Source organism: Corvus moneduloides, unplaced genomic scaffold (assembly GCF_009650955.1).
Source record: "Corvus moneduloides isolate bCorMon1 unplaced genomic scaffold, bCorMon1.pri scaffold_153_arrow_ctg1, whole genome shotgun sequence".
NCBI classification, from domain to species: domain Eukaryota; kingdom Metazoa; phylum Chordata; class Aves; order Passeriformes; family Corvidae; genus Corvus; species Corvus moneduloides.
This window is the reverse complement of record NW_022436899.1, coordinates 873-16,363: the sequence shown is the minus strand read 5'-3', so window position 1 is coordinate 16,363 and position 15,491 is coordinate 873.

Sequence of the window (15,491 nt, the reverse complement as noted above, 5' to 3'; positions counted from 1 at the left end):
AATCCCCTTTTCCCACCCCAAATCCCCTTCCCAAATCCCCCTTGGGGTTTTTGGGGTTCCCTCAGGGGTTTTTGGGGTCACTGCCCCTACCCCAATCCCCCATCCCTGCCCCAAATCCCCAAATCCCACCCCAAATCCCCTTCCCAATCCCCCCCTCAGGGGTTTTTGGGTTCCCTCAGGGGTTTTTTTGGGGTTCCTGAGGGGGTTTTGGGGTTTCCTGAGGGGTTTTTGGGGTTTTCCCCTCCCCCAGCATTGTACCCAGGGTCTCACTGCAGACATTGCACCTGGAGCTGCCCCAAATCCCCTTTATCCACCCCAAATCCCCTTTCCCAGCCCCTCAGGGGTTTTTGGGGTTCCCTCAGGGGTTTTTGGGGTTTCCTGAGGGGTTTTTGGGGTCTCTGCCCCCACCCCAATCCCCCATGCCCACCCCAAATCCCCAAATCCCCACCCCAAATCCCCTTTCCCAGCCCCTCAGGGGTTTTTGGGTTCCCTCAGGGGTTTTTGGGGTTCCCTCAGGGGTTTTTTTGGGGTTCCCGTGGGGTTTTTGGGGTTTCCTGAGGGGTTTTTGGGGTTTTCCCCTCCCCCAGCATTGTACCCAGGGTCTCACTGCAGACATTGCACCTGGAGCCGCCCCAAATCCCCAAATCCCCACCCCAAATCCCCTTTATCCACCCCAAATCCCCTTTCCCAGCCCCTCAGGGGTTTTTGGGGTTCCCTCAGGGGTTTTGGGGTTTTCCCCTCCCCCAGCATTGTACCCAGGGTCTCACTGCAGACATTGCACCTGGAGCTGCCCCAAATCCCCTTTATCCACCCCAAATAAACCCCCCTGTGCCCCCCCAGGGCTGCCGTGGTTTTTTGGGGCCGATTTGGGGTCCTGGGGGGTTGGATGGGGGTTGGGGTTTTTGGGGTTTGACCCCAAAGTTTGGGGACTGGGGAGAGTTGAGCCTAAAATTTGAGGTTTGGGGGGGTTGACACCCCAGGCTTTGGGGTTTTTGGGGTTTGGGGGGTTTTGGTGCCTTTTCCTGGTGTTAAAATCAGGAGTCAAACGCGGTTAAGGGGAAAAGGGATTTTATTTGGGATTTGTTTGAGGGGTCCTCAGGTGCGCCATGTCCAGGTCATTGCACCGAGGTGCACCCCACAAAATGCACCCCACAAAATGCACCCCAAAAATGCACCCCAAAAATGCACCCCACAAAATGCACCCCACAAATGCACCCCACAAAATGCACCCCACAAAGTGCACCCCACAAAATGCACCCCAAAAATGCACCCCACAAAGTGCACCCCACAAAATGCACCCCATGAAAGGCACCCCACAAAATGCACCCCACAAAGTGCCCCCCACAAAGTGCCCCCCAAAAAATGCACCCCAAAAATGCACCCCACAAAGTGCCCCCCACAAAGTGCACCCCAAAAAATGCACCCCATGAAAGGCACCCCATGAAAGGCACCCCAAAAAATGCACCCCATGAAAGGCACCCCACAAAATGCACCCCACAAAGTGCACCCCACAAAGTGCCCCCCACAAAGTGCCCCCCAAAAAATGCACCCCAAAAAATGCACCCCAAAAATGCACCCCACAAAGTGCACCCCAAAAAATGCACCCCGCAAAGTGCACCCCAAAAAATGTACCCCATAACCTCGGGTATGTCATTCGAGGTGTTGCTAATTAGCAGATCTATCAAAGATTCCCTAATGAGAGGCTCGAGTGAGCCCCCAGCCCCCAGGGGCCTCCCTGGGATGGTTCTGTCGGGGTTTCCAGGATGTGTTCTGGCGAGGACCTTGGGCTCTGGGGTGCACTGATCCCTGGCTACGAAGCTTCTGAAATGTTCAATCTCAGCTTGACAAACAAGTCCAAGAATGTAGGCAAAAAGCACTGAGAATACAGAAGTTGTAAAGAAGGTATAACAGAGGTATAAAAGAAAAGGGCAAAGAATCTTCATGGCATCACTACCACCCTCCCCGTGAGAACCATCTGTACCGGAATCATCCCATTCGCTTTTAATTGAAATTGCTTCATTGGTTTTAAAGGTTGTTCCAGCCGAACGTTGATCAGGAACTGCCTCGCTCTTTGTGGCAGTGGACGGGAAGGGAGGCAGGGGCTGCAAGCAGCTTCACCCGTGCCTGGCTCTGCAAGAGCCGCCTGGGTCGGGGCCATCCCGTCTGCCCTCAGCTTTCACACTGCCTGTGCCATAGGGTGGGGAGAGCGAGCGGCTCCTCCTGTCTCTGGCTCGGAAACCTGAGGTTCTCTGTATTGGGGAATGCCGCCGCAATTGCCTGTGTCCATTCCTGCCTTCGCTTCCGTGTTCGGGGTACTTGGGGAAAGGCGGCCAGCCTGCCCCTTCCCCTCCCCCTTCCCCGTCTCTGCCTCTGGAAGAGTCAGCGGGGGGTGGCCAGTCCACCCCGTCTCTGCCTCTGGGGCGGTCAGGGGGTGGTGGCCAGTCTGCACCTTCTCTGCCTCTGGGGTGGTCAGGGGATGGTGGCCAGTCCACCCCGTCTCTGCCTCTGGGGCGGTCAGGGGGCGGTGGCCAGTCTGCACCTTCTCTGCCTCTGGAAAAGTCAGGGGGCGGTGGCCAGTCTGCACCTTCTCTGCCTCTGGGGTGGTCAGGGGATGGTGGCACACCCCGATCTCTCCCACCTCCGTGCCCTCCCTCCAACCCTGACGAGGCTGCAGGGGGGAGGCCCCACGCCGCTCCGCTGCCTTGGAGCCGGCCGCTCGCCCCCTCCCCTGCCCCGCTCCTGCTCCCGCTCCCGCTCGGACAGCGGTGGAGGTGGCGGTGGCGGCAGCAGCGGCGGCAGCGGAGCCACTGCCCCTCCACCTCCCACCCCCACCCCACCTGTGCGGGCTGCCCGGGCGGTTGAACAGGGTGGGGAGACCCCTCCCCATCGCACAAAGCTGGGCCCACCATATCTGGATCTGTCAGATCGATTTCTCTGTCCGTATCAGCATGCGAGTCAGCTTGCTGCGGCTTTTTCTTTCCCTTTCTCCGCCTCAAAGTCATTTCCATATTACTTTTGTCTACTACCAATGCTCCTTCCCTGTTCAGATACACAGTAAGGAGTTCTGCACATCTTAGTTCATCAAACCTACGTAATGATCATCAGGTCAGTAATGATGTTACTTTCCAAACTCCCATAACGAGGCCAATTTCCTTGATTTAATTTTAAAGTCGGCCAAACCCGTGTGGACAGTCTGATCAATTCTCGGGTGTCCAAAGCAGTTTTTTGCCCTGTCAGCCATCTCCAGTGTTTTATTATCAGCTCTAATGGGCTGCTAGGAGGGATTTTTTCATTCACACCACCCATGTTTGCTCACAGAGAGGAAAACTCTGCCAGGGGGAAGCTCTTATCTCCAGAATTCAGCCTGCAATCTGGCCTTGGAATTCCGACTTCCCAGGCAGTTTATCTAGGTTACTACACAAACACTTCAAAACAGCACTTTAAAATACTAAAAAAGCAACTAGTTTTAGCAAGCAATAAATGCACATGCGCGAAAATCTGGTCTCAAAAGTATTCAAACCCACAACTTCCCGAGGTCCCAACCAACCAACCAACCAACCAACCTCTGAGCCACTCCTGCGGCTGCGTAGGGTGCAGCCTCTGGGCTCCTGTGGACTCCATGGAGGGCGTCCCCTCCTTTCCACAGTTTGCAGGGAAAAGTTTAAGCTTTCCCTTTTTGTGGGCTTCTGTGCCCCCAACCTTTCCAACCCCTTCGGAGATCTCCTTTCCTAGTGCTAGCACAGTCTCAGTAGTATCGATCCCCTTTTCACTCACCTCTTTCCTGCTTCTGCCTTTCCGTGCTGGGTCCTAAAGTCCTGGTCACAGTCTTAGATTGTTGCTCCGGCCCCTCTGTAATTTGCCAGCAAAGAGAGGGGCAAAGCAAGATGTGTTCCAACCCAAGACTGCGAGTTTCAAGGTCTTTAGGGTCCCTTCGTGGTTGCCAGCAACTGATGCCTTTTCCTGGTCTTAAAATCAGGAGTCAAACACGGTTAGAAGGGGAAAAGGGATTTTACCTTGGTATTTATTTTAAGGATCCTTAGGTGCACACGTCCAGGTCATACGCATCGAGATGCACCCCACCGAGTCTGTCTCCCCAACACTGGGTATAACATTATAGGTGTTACTAATTAGCAGATCTATCAAAGATTCCCCAATGAGAGGCTCAAGTGAGCCCCCCTCCCCAAGGAACCTTCCCTGGATGGTTCTGTCTTGGTTTACAGAATGTGTTCTGGAGAGGACCTTGGGCTCTGGGGTGCACTGATCCCTAGCTACGAAGCTTCTGAAATGTTTAATCTCTCAGCTTGACAAACAAGTCCAAGAATGTAGGGAAAAAAGCACTGAGAATACAGAAGTTGTAAAGAAGGTATAACAGAGGTATAAAAGAAAAGGCAAAAGTCTTTATGGCATCAACCACCTCTGTGATCCACATTTAAGAATAGAAACTCCAAGGCAGAGCCTCTCTGTCTCATTTCCAGTGCTGGGACAGGTGGCTGTGGGCCCCGTGCGGGGGCCAGGCCACGGCCATTCTGGAGCCTATGGGCCCTGTTCCACCTGCGGAATCCCCCCACAGCCCTGCAGCTGGAGCGGCCTGGCTCCCCCTCCCTGCCTCCACTGCGATAAGGGACATTCCAGCCACAAGGCCGAGGTGAGATTAACCCTTTTATTGCTGTGAAGAGCTGAAAACCTGAGGGAAGACAAAGAGGAGATGTTTAAAGCTGAAAGTCTCTTGTGAAGCTATGATAGAGCAGAGTATCCCGTTGCAATTTCATGAAGATCTGGGGGGTGGAGTGACACTTTATTGTGCCATAAATTGAGTCTCTCCTGATGGGAGAGAATTTGCTGAAAGTCCTTGCAAGGAGTTTAAAAGATAAAGCGAGAGGTCTTCTGTAGTTTCAATGCTTCCAGAGAGTTGTTTATTAAGTCTTATCAGAGGAACTGAGCCACCAGCACGACCCAGTGTCTTGGTTTGAAAGACAGGTGTCTGCTAAGGAAGGCAGAAGCCTCCCTTGGAATGGCAGATGTAACCCCTTTCCCTCCAAGTTATTATACTTTTGAAATCAAGGGCTTTTAGGCAAAGATGTGGGAAAATAGGAATAACAGTTCTTTACTATTATATATATAACCAGTCAAACAAAGAGCAATAACTCTGGCAGTAACAGCAAACAATCACAAACCCAGTGCCAGCCTTCTCGGCTGTCAGGCCCTTTCCCCTCGGGTGCAGTTCCGCTCGCAGCCGGCAGGGGCGCTGGCGGCTCCCGGTGAGCAGGGCAGGTGCGATGGTTCCCCCGCGGCTGCAGGGGGCGCTCCGGAGCGAGCTCGGGGAGCACGCGGCACTGGGGGCCTGGGATCCCGGGAAGGGATGGAACAAAGGCTTCACAAACCCCTGGGCAGCCGATCCCGGTGTCCGGCCGGACTCTCGGGAGCAGCAGGCTGGAGCGGCAGGCTTGGAGCGGCAGGCTGGAGCCGCAGGGACGAGCACAGATCCCAGAGGACAGACGAGATGTATCCAAACGGGGAACCCCCCGGAGGTCGGTCGGGCAGGGCAAGCACGGCTACAGCGTAGTGAAGGCTCGAAGCAGCAGCGGGCAGGGCGGCCACGGCCCAGCCTCCAGCAGGGCAGGGAAAGCGGCTTTGGGATCCCGGCGTTGTTTCCAGCAGAAAAGAAAAACGGCCGAAGAAAAGAACCAGCAGCTCCTTTCTCTGCACCTTCTCTCTCCGAACGCCAAGAGCGAACTGACCCCACACCCAGGTGAAACAAAGGAGTAGCCAGGCCTGCCCCACCCCCAATGGGCAGCTCTTTTGTCTTTCTTAACTACAGCCATTTGTCCCCTAGCAACATGCATATGGGAAAAAATTCCTTTAACAGGAAAAAAACTAGGACTAAACTGAAACCCCAACATTATCCACCCCGAATTTTTTCCCATACTAACATGTTACATGAAACTTAACCTTTTTAACCATATAAATACGTGCATCACCCAAATTATATACATATATACATGCTGATACTGATACAAGTACAGAGCCATGGGTAGGTCACCCTAAAACAAGGTCCCCTTGAGGTAAGCATCGGGTCTCTCCATCCCTTTGCATCACCCACCAGGTGCAACCTGGTCCCTGAGCAAAAACAACCCCACGGATGGGTTTGTCTTTGCTCAAGGCAGACTTTACCCAAACAGTTTTTCCAAGCATACCTCTCATGTGCACCACTGGAACCTTATCCCCGTCTGTTGTTTGTAGGGGTTCGCATTGGGCAGGGCCTGCTCGGCTGGTGGAGCCTCGAGTGTTAACTAACCAGGTGGCTCTTGCTAAATGCACCTCCCAGTTTTTGAAAGTCCCCCCACCCAGTGCCTTCAAGGTGGTTTTAAGCAATCCATTACACCGCTCAACCTTCCCAGCTGCTGGTGCATGGTAAGGGATGTGGTACACCCACTCAATGCCATGTTCTCTAGCCCAGGTGTTTATAAGGCTGTTCTTGAAATGAGTCCCATTGTCAGACTCGATTCTCTCAGGGGTGCCATGCCTCCACAGGACTTGCTTTTCCAGGCCCAGGATGGTGTTCCGGGCAGTAGCGTGAGGCACAGGGTAGGTCTCCAGCCATCCTGTGGTGGCTTCTACCATTGTGAGCACACAGCGCTTGCCTTGGCGGGTTTGAGGCAGTGTGATGTAATCAATCTGCCAGGCCTCCCCATACTTGTATTTGGACCATCGCCCACCATACCACAGAGGCTTCACCCGCTTGGCCTGCTTGATCGCAGCGCATGTCTCACAATCATGGATCACCTGGGAGATACTGTCCATGGTTAGATCCACCCCTCGGTCTCGTGCCCACCTATAGGTGGCATCTCTGCCCTGATGACCTGAGGCATCATGGGCCCATTGAGCTAAGAACAACTCTTCTTTATGTTGCCAATCCAAGTCTATCTGGGACACCTCTATTTTTACAGCCTGATCTACCTGTTTGTTGTTACGATGTTCTTCATTAGCCCGGCTCTTGGGGATGTGAGCATCTACATGACGGACCTTCACGGATAGCTTCTCTACCCGAGTGGCAATGCCTTTCCACTCCTCAGCAGCCCAGATTGGTTTTCCTCTGCGCTGCCAGTTTGCCTTATTCCACCTTTCCAGCCAACCCCACAGAGCATTGGCTACCATCCATGAATCAGTGCAGAGGTAGAGCTTTGGCCACTTCTCTCTTTCAGCTGTGTCCAGAGCTAATTGAACAGCTTTGAGCTCAGCAAATTGGCTCGATCCACCTTCACCTTCAGTAGCCTGTGCAACCTGTCGTGTGGGGCTCCATACAGCGGCTTTCCATTTCTGGCTAGTGCCTACAATTCGGCAGGAACCATCAGTGAAGAGGGCGTATTGTCTTTCACTCTCTGGTAGCTCGTTATATGGTGGGGCTTCTTCGGCACGTGTCACCTGCTCCTCTTCTTCTTCAGAAGATAACCCAAAAGTCTCACCTTCCGGCCAGTTCGTAATTATTTCCAAGATCCCAGGGCAGCTTGGGTTTCCAATTCGGGCGCGCTGCGTGATGAGGGCAATCCATTTGCTCCAAGTAGCGTCGGTGGTGTGATGCGTGGAGGGAACCTTTCCTTTGAACATCCACCCCAGCACCGGTAGTCGGGGTGCCAGGAGGAGTTGTGCCTCTGTGCCGATTACTTCTGAGGCAGCTTGGACTCCTTCATAAGCTGCCAAGATTTCTTTCTCTGTGGGAGTGTAGTTGGCTTCAGACCTTCTGTAGCTTCGGCTCCAGAATCCGAGTGGTCGGCCCCGAGTCTCACCAGGCACCTTCTGCCAGAGGCTCCAGGACAGACCATGGCTCCCGGCTGCAGAGTAGAGCACATTCTTCACCTCTGGTCCTGTCCTGACTGGGCCAAGGGCTACCGCATGAGCGATTTCCTGTTTGATCTGGGCGAAGGCTTGCTGCTGTTCAGGCCCCAGTGGAAATCGTTCTTCTTGCGGGTAACCAGGTAGAGAGGGCTCACGATCTGGCTGTACTCGGGAATGTGCATTCTCCAGAAACCTATGGCACCTAGGAAAGCTTGTGTTTCCTTCTTGTTGGTCGGTGGAGACATTACTGTGATCTTATTGATGACCTCAGTGGGAATCTGACGTCGTCCATCTTGCCACTTTACTCCCAGGAACTGGATCTCTCGGGCAGGTCCCTTGACTTTGCTCTTCTTGATGGCGAAACCAGCTTCCAGGAGAATTTGAATTATTCTCTCTCCTTTCTCAAACAGTTTGGTTGCGGTGTTCCCCTACACAATGATGTCATCAATGTACTGCAGATGTTCTGGGGCCTCACCCTTTTCCAGTGCAGCCTGGATCAGTCCATGGCAGATGGTGGGACTGTGCTTCCACCCCTGGGGCAGTCGGTTCCAGGTGTACTGCACGCCCCTCCAGGTGAAGGCAAACTGAGGCCTGCACTCTGCTGCCAGAGGAATGGAGAAAAATGCATTGGCAATGTCAATAGTGGCGTACCACTTTGCTGCTTTGGACTCCAGCTCGTACTGGAGCTCCAACATGTCCAGCACAGCAGCACTCAATGGTGGAGTCACTTCATTCAAGGCACGATAGTCCACAGTCAATCTCCATTCCCCGTCAGACTTGTGCACAGGCCAGATGGGGCTGTTGAAGGGTGAGTGGGTCTTACTGACCACCCCTTGGCTCTCCAGCTCACGGATCATCTTGTGGATGGGAATCACAGCATCTCGAGTTGTCTGGTACTGTCAGCGATGCACTGTTGAGGTAGCAATTGGTACTCGTTGTTCTTCCCCCTTCAGAAGGCCGGCTGCAGATTGGTTCTCAGATAGTCCAGGCAGGGTTTTCAATTGCTTAATGCCCTCTGTCTCCACAGCAGCTATTCCAAAAACCCACTTGAGCCCCTTTATGTCTCTGAAATACCCACTTCGGAGGAAGTGTATGCCCAAAATGCACGGGGCCTCTGGGCCAGTCACAATAAGATGTTTCCTCCACTCATTTCTAGTCAGGCTCACCTCAGCTTCCACCAAGGTCAAATCTTGTGATCCACCTGTTACACCAGCAATAGAAACAGATTCTACCCCCACAAGCTGCGATGGGATTATTGTACACTGCGCACCAGTGTCAACCAAGGCATCATATTTTTGTGGTTCTGATGTACCAGGCCAACGAATCCACACAGTCCAAAAAACACGGTTTTCCCTGGCCTCTATCTGGCTAGAGGCAGGGCCCCTCTATGCCTGGCTATCCTTCTTTCCCTGGGCCTGTATCTTAGAGGTTCCTTCATGGGAATCGGACATGCCATCGTCTTTTCCATCATTTCCGGCAGTTTGGCTACAGGCAACTGGAGCTACTTCCTTTTTGGTGGAACTTCCTTTCTGAGACTTGCGCTCCTTCAATTCACACATTTGTGCTGCCAGAGCAGAAGTAGATTGTCCACCCCACTTCCTCATGTTTTCCCCACTATCACACAGGAAATCCCACAGCTCTCTTCATGGGAGGTACTTTCTCTCTGGGGAACTGTGGGAGCTTGGGTGTGGGTTGGACGGTCGGGACGGACGGAGACGAGAGATCTCTGAAGTCAGATCTTGGAACATGCGGTTTATTGCAAAGGGCGTGGGTATAGGGGCACTGCTTAGAGCTGCCAGACTCAGCTCGGAGCAGGCCCAGGAGAGCAAGAGAGCAAGAGAGTAAGCGGGTAAGTAAAGAGAGAGAGAGAGAGAGGAATGAGAGTGAAGAAGTAGTAGGAGAGTCTGAAGTCCTGGTTACAATACAATAAATCATCTTCTGTACTGAATATTCTAATTGTCACTAACCAATCTAATACAAGATACAAATCCTATAGCATTTACATACAGCCTATAAGAGTTCTTATATTACCATAGAGTGTTACATCTTAACTTCTAAAAACTACTCTTTGGACCCCTTCTGCTGAGCTAGTAGGGTCTGCTCTGACCCTTGGACCTGCCTGCAAGCAGAGGGTATTGTTCAATCAAGAGGGGATTACCTTCAGTCGGCCATACCATTGTTTTCCAGTTGTTCAGTAACTAAGACTTGGTATTTCAAAAGTGGCTTTCATTTCGATGTCGCTTACATTTTTCATATTCCCAAAATCTTTTGTCAGGCAATCATATTTATAAGGCTTTCCTGTTTCTTCTCCCCCAACATCTCCCCCGATCTGATGAACAATTAAGATATTAGACATAGTCCTACTCGTTATTTTTTGCACACACTGAAGTATACAAGGTACTGCTACTAAAACTATAATTATTACTACTAGAATAATCAAGCCTATTTTACAGAGTTCCCTTAGCCAAGGTGCAAAGCTCCAACCATCAAACAAACTGTCTAGCCAAGACGGGTCATCTGTTGTAATTTGGTTAGCTAGGTCCCTTAGGTTTTGTAACTGTTTGTGAATGGAAACAGAATGATCGGATAAGTTCATACAGCATAATCTTTCAAAATCTTCACAGCCATGCCCATGTGCTAATAAAAGATATCAATATAAGTTTGGTGTCTATGGCTGGGAGTTGGAGATACATGATGATCGTCATATGGCCAATACTTATCAAGAGTAACATTATCAAAACCTTCTGGAAAAGGTATTCCAACTAAACAGGTTGAAAAAGGTTTGTCAGGGCTTGTGTCAGATAGACAGATGGTATCAGAGCCTGCAGATTTGGCTAAAGCAACCCAAACATTTGTCTTTGGTTGATTTACAGGTAAAGCTTCACTACAAAAACTAAAAACATAAGAATAAAAGCCACATGCACTGCGCGCAAATGAGAAAACTCCATTCTTTTCTTGAGCTGTTTTTGGCAGATCGCTTTCTTCTGGTGATTCTGCGCACTTCAGGTTTGGGTGCTTGCTTCCTGGCTTCCACTTGCAGGGTCACTGGCTGGTGTGGAGGCGTCGGCAGGTTTTGATGTGTGGTATGGCTTCACGTTTTTTGCTGGAACCCACTTGAGCTCTCCACCTGTGGAAACACATGCAAACCCCTTCCCTCATGTTATAAGATTGTATGGTCCTTCTATTTTTCCTGATTCTAGATTCTTAATTAAAACTGGGGGGTGGTCTTTCAGTTTTGCTTTTTTGTTGTTTAAGAAATGTCTGAAGATGGGGGGATCAGGCTCTTCTGCAGAGCTATTCAAAAAATTGTAAACATACAAAGCCTTGTTCAACCTCCTTTGAGGTGTATCCTGGGCTTCTCCCCCTTTCTGTTGATTTAAAATGCGTTTTAAAGTTTGATGTGCTCCTTTTAGGGTACTTTTTAGCAGTTGCTTAAAGTATGGAGAGCAGATACCACTGTCCTTTATTGCTTTCCGCAACTCTTTAATCTCATGGTGTGGGATAGCTTGCCATGTTCTAGGACCACCAGCTTGCTGGCTGAATAGTACAGGCATAGCTAAAGGATTTAGATTTTCCTCTTTGCAAATCTGGCGTCTGACTTCATGCCAGTCTGTTAATTGAAAATTATTAAAACATTTTTGGGAGTTTTCTACTTTTGGGATTAATGCAGGCGAATTTTCAGGGTTTAGTGTCTCTTTTTGGGTTGAGAAGTCTGTCCCAAACACTGGGGGGACACTGGAGCTGTTTGGGAACAGACTTAATTCTTTTTCGGAATTGTTTTGTATTGGGATTAAGGTGTTGGCATTTGCAGGGGCACAATAGTTCTCAGTCTGTCCTGTATTTATAAAAGCAGGTGTCATATTCCACCCTCCCCCTCCTCGTTGCACGGCTTGTGTGCCTGGCTGTGGCTGTGCGATCGATTGGTGATACAAAGTAGTCCCATTCGGTGTCAGGAGCGCAGAGGGCGATAGCGCGGCTGGGTGTTCGAGGGAGTGCGGGCGTGATTCGGTGCTGCTTGGGTTGGCTCCGGGATGCGGCGGCGGAGGCAGGGGGGCAGGCGGCGGAGCCGCGGGAAGATGTGCGGCTGGTCCCGGGAGCGGTGCTGTGGTTGGAGGAGTGTGAGCGGAGTGATACCGCTGGTCCGGAGGTTGCAGCAATTGCGCATGCGAGGGTTGCGTCATCAGGTCAACGCGGCACGCTGTGATGGCGGCAGTCCGTGTGGCAGGTGGTTCGGGCAGAGCGGGAGGCGGCAGGACTGCAGAACCACGGGCTGGGGCTGCGGTCGAGGAAGGGGGCGATGGGACGATCATGGATGCCGGTGGCGGTGGGACCGCACTATTCAGCAGCTGAGAAGCGGGAGGCTGCGGTGGATACGGCAGGGTCCGGTCTGGGGCCACGGAGGCGGGCGGCGGCGGCAGGGCTGCCCTGTCGGCAGGAGATGATCCCGGGGCGGCGGGAGGCAGGAGGGCCGGCGGCTGGATCGCGGCGTGCTGCCGCTGGGAGCTTGTAGGCTGGGCTGGGGTGGGTGCTAGTGCGGCGGGCAGGAACGGCACTGCCGGAGCGGCGGTGCCGGGAGACGGGGCTGGGGCAGCGGCAGGCACGGAAGAGGCTGCAGCCATCCGTGCAGACGCTGCGGCACCGGCACCAAGTGGCTCGCGGGGCTGGGGCGCTCCGCGTCCCAGCGCGAGCGATGGTGTGCCGGGATCGGGGAATTGCGCAGGAACGCCAGCAGGGACGGGAGTAGACATAGGCGTCTGTGCTGCCGCGGGGCCGGGGGACAGCTCGGGGCGTGCTGTGTGCGCTTGAACGGCAGGGTAGGGGGGTAGGGATCCCGCGGTAACGTGCACAGGGGGTGCCGGGGGCGCCAGCGCGGCCGTGACAGGCGCTGTCGGCACCGGTGGTTCGGGAGCGGCAGGAGACTGTGAAGACGCAGCAGCGACGGACGCGGATGGGACATTGGCTACCACCGGCGCCGTGTCGGGGCGGGGGGGACCTGGGGGGCTGGAAGAAGGGTCGCCGCTTGGCTTTGCGGGGGGCCGGCTATAATGGCAGCCATGGCCATAACCGGCGCGGCTGGGGGAGGGGTAACACCCGTAGGTAGCAGGGGTGTAGCCACCGCCCCCGCAGGGGTATCGCCGGGGGGCGGGGCCACCATGATGCCAGCAGCGGGGGTGGGGTAACAGTGACGGCAGCAGCGGGGGGTGGAGCCGCGATGACGGAAACGGGGGGGGCATGTGGGGGCAGGGGCAAGGGGCGGGGCCGCGATGACGCTGGCGGACAGGGTGGTAGAAGCGAGGGGCGGGGCCGCAAAGATTCTGGAACCGAGGGCGGGGACCGCGGGAGCTGGGACAGCGGGGACGAGCGGGATGGCGGGGGCGGGGATGGCGGGAGCGGTGGGAGGGGCCGTAGGGTCCGGTGGGGTGGCTGGGGCCGGGGTAACGGGTGCCGGGACCGCGAGTGGGTACTGGAGCCGCGGGGTCCAGCGGAGGGGCGGGGGCCGTGCTCTGCTGCGGGCTCGCAGCGGCAAGGGGCGGGCTCGCAGCAGGAGCCGGGCTCGGCGGGGTGACTGCTGCGGGCGGCGCCTTCGCAGCAAACAGCTCCACCAGCGCTCTGCAAGCTGGGATCAGCTGCGCGGCAGCCATATCCCGGTAGGAGACGTTATTAAAGAGTTTAACCCCAACTGTGTCCCAGAAGTCTCTTGTAAAGACGGCTGAACAGTCAGCATTTAGGAAATTAACTCAAGTCCATTCTAAAAGATTTTTTAGCTCCTGTTTAGGTAATTGACTTGGACCGGAGCTTATAAGTAAATGCTTAAGTTGCTTATAGAGATCTCTGTCATGGGCAGAGTGGGTTTGTCCCATTATTAGACCAGTATGATACTCACTTAGATGATGTCGCAGGAGCAGTGTCCTTAGTCAGAGGTCCGTCGTGGGGGGCTGGCCAGGCACTCCACTCGGCACTCAGGACGCTGCTTTTGGGTCCTTTCCCAGAGCTCCGGTTTCAGGCGTCGCTTGGCAACGGCTTTCCGTGCTCAGGACCTCACGGGTGGGTCCGCACTGAGAGCTCCAGCGCGGGCGGTGCTCAGCACTACTCGCCTGTGCTCGGGGCGTGCGGCAGATTTCCCTCCGCAGAGCTCCAGTCAGCTGCTTAGCAGCGTGTCCGTGCTCGAGGGGTGATACGGCAGACCTCCTCTAAGAGCTCCAGGGGGCCGCTGCGCAGCAGTGGCGGCCCGTGCTCGAGGACTGCCAGGCAATTGCCTCCAAGAGCTCCAGGTAATCCCCGTGCTCGAAGGCTGCCTCAGCAGAATTACAGAGCTCCAGCTATTACGATGCGCAGCATCGGTATGCCGTGCTCACGACACGTTCTAGGTGGCTATAACTGGTCTTTTAGTTACCGTCCATGGAGAAAAGTCCTACAGATGGAGAAAGCTGAACCGGGCGTTCAATCACGTTGTGCGCCAGGCTGCAGGTGCTGGGTGTGGGTTCGGCAATCACGGTGGGCGCCAGACTGCGGGAGCTTGGGTGGGTTTATTGGGTTTATTGCAAAGGGCGTGGGTATAGGGGCACTGCTTAGAGCTGCCAGACTCAGCTCGGAGCAGGCCCAGGAGAGCAAGAGAGTAAGCGGGTAAGTAAAGAGAGAGAGAGAGAGAGGAATGAGAGTGAAGAAGTAGTAGGAGAGTCTGAAGTCCTGGTTACAATACAATAAATCATCTTCTGTACTGAATATTCTAATTGTCCCTAACCAATCTAATACAAGATACAAATCCTATAGCATTTACATACAGCCTGTAAGAGTTCTTATATTACCATAGAGTGTTACATCTTAACTTCTAAAAACTACTCTTTGGACCCCTTCTGCTGAGCTAGTAGGGTCTGCTCTGACCCTTGGACCTGCCTGCAAGCAGAGGGTATTGTTCAATCAAGAGGGGATTACCTTCAGTCGGCCATACCATTGTTTTCCAGTTGTTCAGTAACTAAGACTTGGTATCTCAAAAGTGGCTTTCATTTCGATGTTGCCTGTAGTTTTCATATTCCCAAAATCTTTTGTCAGGCAATCATATTTATAAGGCTTTCCTGTTTCATCTTCCCCAACAGGGAACGTCTGCGTTTGGTATCAGAATCTCTGATCTGTACTGTCGAGATCTGGAGAAGGCCCTCTTTGATCTCCTTCTTAATCTCCTGGAGACTCTTCTCCATCTTATCCTCCATTTTCTGCACGTGTTTCCACAGCTGCGATTCTTGCATGTGTTGGGCCATGCACAGAATCTGCATATACTCAGAGCTTCACTGCAATATCCTGCATGGTCTCATTCGCACCGTAGTCCGGTTTCATTATTGCTAAAGCAGAAGCGTATTCTTGTGGCCTCAGCCGTATGAGTTTTCACCACATGAATGGATTAACTCTGGCCCAGTCTGGGCTCCCCAATCCTGGGTCATCTGTGAAGACAATCTCTACCACCCCTAGTTCTCTCAGGCACTGCGTCCCTTGTTCTGTGGTCTTCCACTGGGTTTGCTGCATGTAGAGATCATCTCTGCACAGATATCTATCCCTTGTGCTATTCAAAACCCGTCTCCAGAGACTGGCAGAGTCAGCCCCCCTTATCATCGCTTGGTCGATAGCTGGATCACGTGACAGGGATCCCAAATGCCTCGCTTCAG